The sequence below is a fragment of the Cydia fagiglandana genome, chromosome 27 (assembly GCF_963556715.1).
Source record: "Cydia fagiglandana chromosome 27, ilCydFagi1.1, whole genome shotgun sequence".
Taxonomy (NCBI): domain Eukaryota; kingdom Metazoa; phylum Arthropoda; class Insecta; order Lepidoptera; family Tortricidae; genus Cydia; species Cydia fagiglandana.
This window is the reverse complement of record NC_085958.1, coordinates 7,698,744-7,704,891: the sequence shown is the minus strand read 5'-3', so window position 1 is coordinate 7,704,891 and position 6,148 is coordinate 7,698,744.

Below are 6,148 nucleotides of genomic sequence, written 5' to 3'. Positions count from 1 at the left end.
CGCGTCAACTTCGGTAACTACTATTTGGCCCTTGGCTGCTAAAAGGTTGCCGACCGCTGCCCTAAAGTGTAGGAATGTAGTGATATTAATTATTTTCTTATAGAATCTCAAATGCAATATGAATCGCTATATTATTAAGAATAACGATACATCACAATTGGTAGCTAATTTAAATTTAATAATAAACTCATTATCTATTCATAAATTGCGTCATTTCAAATTGGGAGGGGGGGGGGTCGGATGATGGTAACATGACTTAGGAGGAAACGGGGTCATTCGAAGCATGATTTTTGGATGATTTTAGGAGGGGGGTCAAAAATCATCAAAAATAGAAGACGTAATTTATGAACAGCCCTTTATCGTAAAAAAAAAACAAAATAATATACCAAATGCAAATAGGTTTTATCTATGGACCATGTACAGTCTGCAATAAATATTCTAACCGGCCGAGGTGGTCAAAATAATCTTAGCAGACCTTTCTTAAGAGAAAAACCGTGTGGAGATCTTTTCGGACACCTCGTCTCACTTAAATCGTTTTTAAAAGTGGCATTTGCAAATTTTTTACTGACGATTTCAGTGTCATAACTGGGTTGTCATTTTGACAAATGTCAAATGTCGTTTTAAGTGTCTTATGTGTGCACATAAACACCAATAACTGTGCCATTTACAGAGAAATTAATATACAAATTATTAAATCTGCTTTCTATTCTATGGCAAAAACTAGAGAATAAATCTTAAGCTTTTCTGGAAAAAGATATAATTTTTTTTTACTACTTGCAAAGTGGGGTGGGCCAAAAGTTTTTGCACTTTTGATTATTAAGAGAAATAAAACTATACAAGATTTTGTTAAAAATACAACGATAATTTGTTAAAAAATAAATAACATTGAATTGTTGTTAGGCAAAAAAAAATTAAAAAGAGAATAACAATTACAGTATTATTTTTAATGAATTTTTAAAAAGTGCAAATATTTACTGCCCACCTGTTTAAGAACCAGTAGTTAAAAAAAATACGTAAACCAGAATTTATATACGATTTGTATTTTTTTTTATTGCACCATATACAAGTCTAGATGTAATAATGGTTGTGTATTTTGTATTTGAACAGTGATCACAAATTTATGAAATTAATAAATTTAAACCTCAGTTATAAGTTGTGCACTAATCACGCGAGGTTCGATGGGGGGAGGGGGTCACAAAAAATCACGATAGATCACGTTGGGGGAGGGGGGTAGAAGGAAACCTCGCGTGTATTTTCCTACAGTGAACGAAACTAAGAAAAATAAACCTACCACATGAGTAGGTTTATTTTCTGTTTCGTTAAATATAAATCTTCACTCTGCACTTCAAAATAGGCAGTCTTTTTAACGAAAATAGAAAAAACAAGATTTTCTATATACAATACTATTTATCTTAAAATTAGGTCGAATGAAAAAAACCGGGCAAGTGCGAGTCGGACTCGCGCACGAAGGGTTCCGTACCATAATGCAATAAAAAAAAAAGCAAAAAGAAAACGGTCACCCATCCAAGTACTGACCCCTCCCGACGTTGCTTAACTTCGGTCAAAAATCACGTTTGTTGTATGGGAGCCCCATTTAAATCTTTATTTTATTCTGTTTTTAGTATTTGTTGTTATAGCGGCAACAGAAATACTGTGAAATCTGTGAAAATTTCAACTGTCTAGCTATCACGGTTCGTGAGATACAGCCTGGTGACAGACGGACGGACGGACGGACGGACGGACAGCGAAGTCTTAGTAATAGGGTCCCGTTTTACCCTTTGGGTACGGAACCCTAAAAAATAAAAAAAAATACATGTGAGGTAGGGGGGGTAGCCAAAAACCTAACCAAATATCACCAAGGGGGAAGGGGGGGGGGGTCAAAAAGTAGCTGAAAACACATCGCGTGATTTGTGCACAACCCCTAATGTCATTAGACACAATTTGGTTTTATGTTTGTACTATTATAGTTCGTTTTTTTAGCATTAGAAAGAATTCCACAGAAGCAAGCGTGCAGTTTTTATCAGGCTCTTTAATTGTTAATAATTATTGAATTATCTAATGTAGCATGGTCAATACATATAATTTACTTCAAATTATTACCGCTAAAACTGCCGGATTTGGAACCACAAGCTTACTTCTGCGAAGTTCTTTCTAATGCTAAAAAAAACGAACTATAAGTCTAGTTGACTTGCCTATAGCATTTGACTTACATGTAGTATACACGCATTTATATACAAGCTTATAATAGATACATATACCTCTAACGTTTAGTATAGTCCGACCAAGCTAACTCTGCACCAGTGACGTGACCGAGTGTGGCAGTGTTACCATAAGGTCATGTGGGGTAACACTAACAGTTTATTTTGCTCGGGACAAGACAAAAACTCAGTTGCAGAGGCTTCAGAATGCCTGTGCCAGATTCTGTTTTCCGATTCCACCAAGAACACATGTAACACCGTTTTTAAATAGTGGCAATATGCTTAAGATGGAGGCCCGTAGAAAATTACATTTTGCTTCACTCTTGTTCGGGATTATGCTGACCAAACAACCAACTTACCTCTACGAAAGACTAACGTTCTCCCGTAAACACATAAGGCAAGCCCCCCGCCTCATCTGTCCAAGGCACAGGTCGGCTAGTTTCCGTGGCAGCTTCCGGTACGCAGCCACGCGGTGCTGGAACAATCTCCCACCACCAATAAGAAATGCCAGCTCACTATACGTGTTTAAATCCAAACTGAAACTGCACCTACTCAAGGAACAAACGATCTCCACCTAGCCGACCTATACCTACACCCACCTGTATTTGTACCGACTACTGTGCTATAGAGTCTATATATTTATTTATGTATTATGTAAGCATTTATAACATGTCTCAGTTTTCTTATATTGTGAATAAATTACCGTGTCAATCGCACATTCTGTTGTATTCTGCTTCGGTTTTGTTTTTATGTTCTGTGTTGTTTTGTGTTTGTTTTACGTGTCAATGGGTACACTGAAAATCAGCGTCGTAACACTACTCATGTGCTGCGACACATGCTGAGTGTTATCCTTTTTGGAACCTCTCGCAACACTGTAACTTCAAATTTACCTAGATTTAAGCCTATTTTAATGTTGTTGTGTATGTGTGTTTCCAATAAAAGTATCATTCATTCATTCATTCATTCAAATAGTATGAGGATTCCTTACAAATGTTTGTTTTACCCCATCTCACTTTAAATACGAAATTTCTATGAAAAATTACGCTATACCACAGAATACATAATAGTACTACCGTACAGAAAGGACACTTCCTATACCTCGTTTTTTTTAGCATTAGAAAAAAGGTAAACAATCTTGATGTGTCTTTTAATTGAAAAACACATTTTAAAAATAAGTTACGACAAATATGTAACAATTATGAATTTAATACGATCATTTATATTCTTCTGCTTTCATAAGTAATAGTTTTTGATTTTTAAATAGCGTTTTTCAATTAAAAAACATGTCAAGATTGCTTACCTTCTTGCAAGTTCTTTCTAATGCTAAAAAAAACGAACTATAGTTCCTACAAAACCGAAGTTTGACAGCGATTCGGGGACGAATCATACTATCCTTTTCCAATGTACGGCACTATCCCTTTCGGCTATTTCAGGTTATCAAAATTCAAGTCATTATCTAATCTGTGGTCGTGCACGCAAAAGAACGTCAAGTGGTGCCAACCCTAAAAATTGCTCGGAGCAATGCTGAGCCGAACGGAGCCGAGAATGCCCGGAAGGAGGAGTGTCTCCCCACTGGCTATACTGACAACCCCTGACTTACCTTATACACGGGCAGGCGTGGCTCACTCCGCGATTTCGTGGCGTCGCTACAAGTACATGCGGCCCACACCAATTTTGGTGTCTAGCTGTAGTGGTTGCCGCGCACCGCTACGGAACGGACGCCTGCTCGCGCTTGCGCCACCTGGCGGTCATATCTGTCGTAATAGACGCGTTTTGTTAGAGAGTGAACCTTCTGTGTTACTATTATTCATTCTGTGTTATAGTGACAATCCAGACTTGCCTTACACCAACAGATGTAGCTAAGTCGGGCTCTGAAAAACTTTGTTTTTATTTCAAAATGAAAGTAAAATAATATGATAGGTATAATGACGGCTTTAAGTACTATTTTTATACTATGACATGATGGTAAAAATGTAATGTCGTGTGTCAATGTAGTAATAGTTATTTACGATACAAGTGGTGAAAAATTTCCTATTCGCACGTGTATTGTACAACGGTTTACAGTACATATACAGTACTTGGTGTGACGTGTATAAATGTATTTTCTTTTCTTACATATGGCCCTTTAAATCGATGTAGTTACGTAATATGCTTATTATAGCACCCGGTATCGAAATGTAGCACCAGATGTACTGTAAATTTTACTGGATATTTTTTTGTAGTCGTGTTAATTTCCTATTTTTCGCACTTGTATCGTACATAACTAATCACAAATCACCTTCGTTTTTTAATAATTTAAAAGTCAGTTTTAAAATCGTTATACTTACCGCACGACGGATAAAATGATTTTTCTTATGGCACTATTATAGTATAAAAAGAATTTTAGGCAAGAACACGATGTACTAGGAATAATTAATAATTCTATACTCTGTATCTTAAGGTATTTAAATAAAAGTAAAGAAACAATTTGTAAATTTTCGGGTAGTTATAACATTTATTGGTTAACCGACCAAATACAAAACCGCCTGGATCTGTCACTGAACGACCTGACTTTAACCTACATTATTTGATCGTGTAATGTTTTCATCTACCCTCAACTGGCTTAAGGAGCCATTTGAGGGTAGATTTTGTTTACTTTTATTTAAATACCTAAAGATACAGAATATAAAGAAGAATATTCTCTGAAATTATTAATTATACTTATAGATTTAGTATAAGTAATAAGTGAATAGTAGTTTTTTGTACAACGGAGTGAAATATTCAATTATTGTTCAGTAAGAATGTATGTGATTTTTGTACTACCAAAATTATTTTAGTAACTTGTATTTAATATTTTTTGCCACTAATATTTTGCGTATACACGTTGGCTAAAAAATAACTGCATTCCCTTTGCCAGGAAGGTTTTGTAATACTGAGCAACTTTTACTATGAGACCAATCACGAAAGCTCGAAAAAAAAATTACCCTCCCATAGAAAATGGACTAGCCAAAATGTATGAAACAGGCAATTTTTAAGGTTCCGGGACCCTATTACTAAGACTCTGCTGTCCGTCTGTCTGTCTGTCACCAGGCTGTATCGCACGAACCGTGTTAGCTAGACAGTTGAAATTTTCACAGATGATGTATTTCTGTTGCCGCTATAACAACAAATACTAAAAACCGGGCAAGTGCGAGTCGGACTCGCGCATGAAGGGTTCCGTACCATAAAGCAAAAAAAAAACGGAAAAAATGCAAAAAGAAAACGGTCACCCATCCAAGTACTGACCACGCCCGACGTTGCTTAACTTTGGCCAAAAATCACGTTTGCTGTATGGGAGCCCCTCTTCAATTTTTATTTTATTCTGTTTTTAGTATTTGTTGTTATAGCGGCAACAGAAATACATCATCTGTGAAAATTTCAACTGTCTAGCTATCACGGTTCGTGAGATACAGCCTGGTGACAGACGGACGGACGGACGGACAGCGAAGTCTTAGTAATAGGGTCCCGTTTTACCCTTTGGGTACGGAACCCTAAAAAGTACGGAACCCTCGGTGGGCGAGTCCGACTTGCACTTGTCCGGTTTTTTTTTTTGCTGTTACGGGGTTGGTCCCATAGTAAAAGTTGCTCAATATAATCCCAAAACCTCCCTGGCAACGGGAATGCAGTTATTTATTAGCTATCCTGTAGATAATTATCTTATCGTAGATATGAAATATGTACCGATTCTTCCAAAATATCATTCCTGTTTTGATTTATAAAATGAATACAAACATTGTTCTTTATATATTGTATATTTCGTAACTTAGTTATTTAGATGAGGGAGATTCTCGATTTTGTATTATTTTTATAAAATATGTGGCTTTAGATTTACATATTTTTGACTGTATTTTGATTGATTCCATCCAATAAAAAGACTTTTTATGGCAAACAGAGAAAAATACATCTTTATATTATATTGAGCGACGACTTTG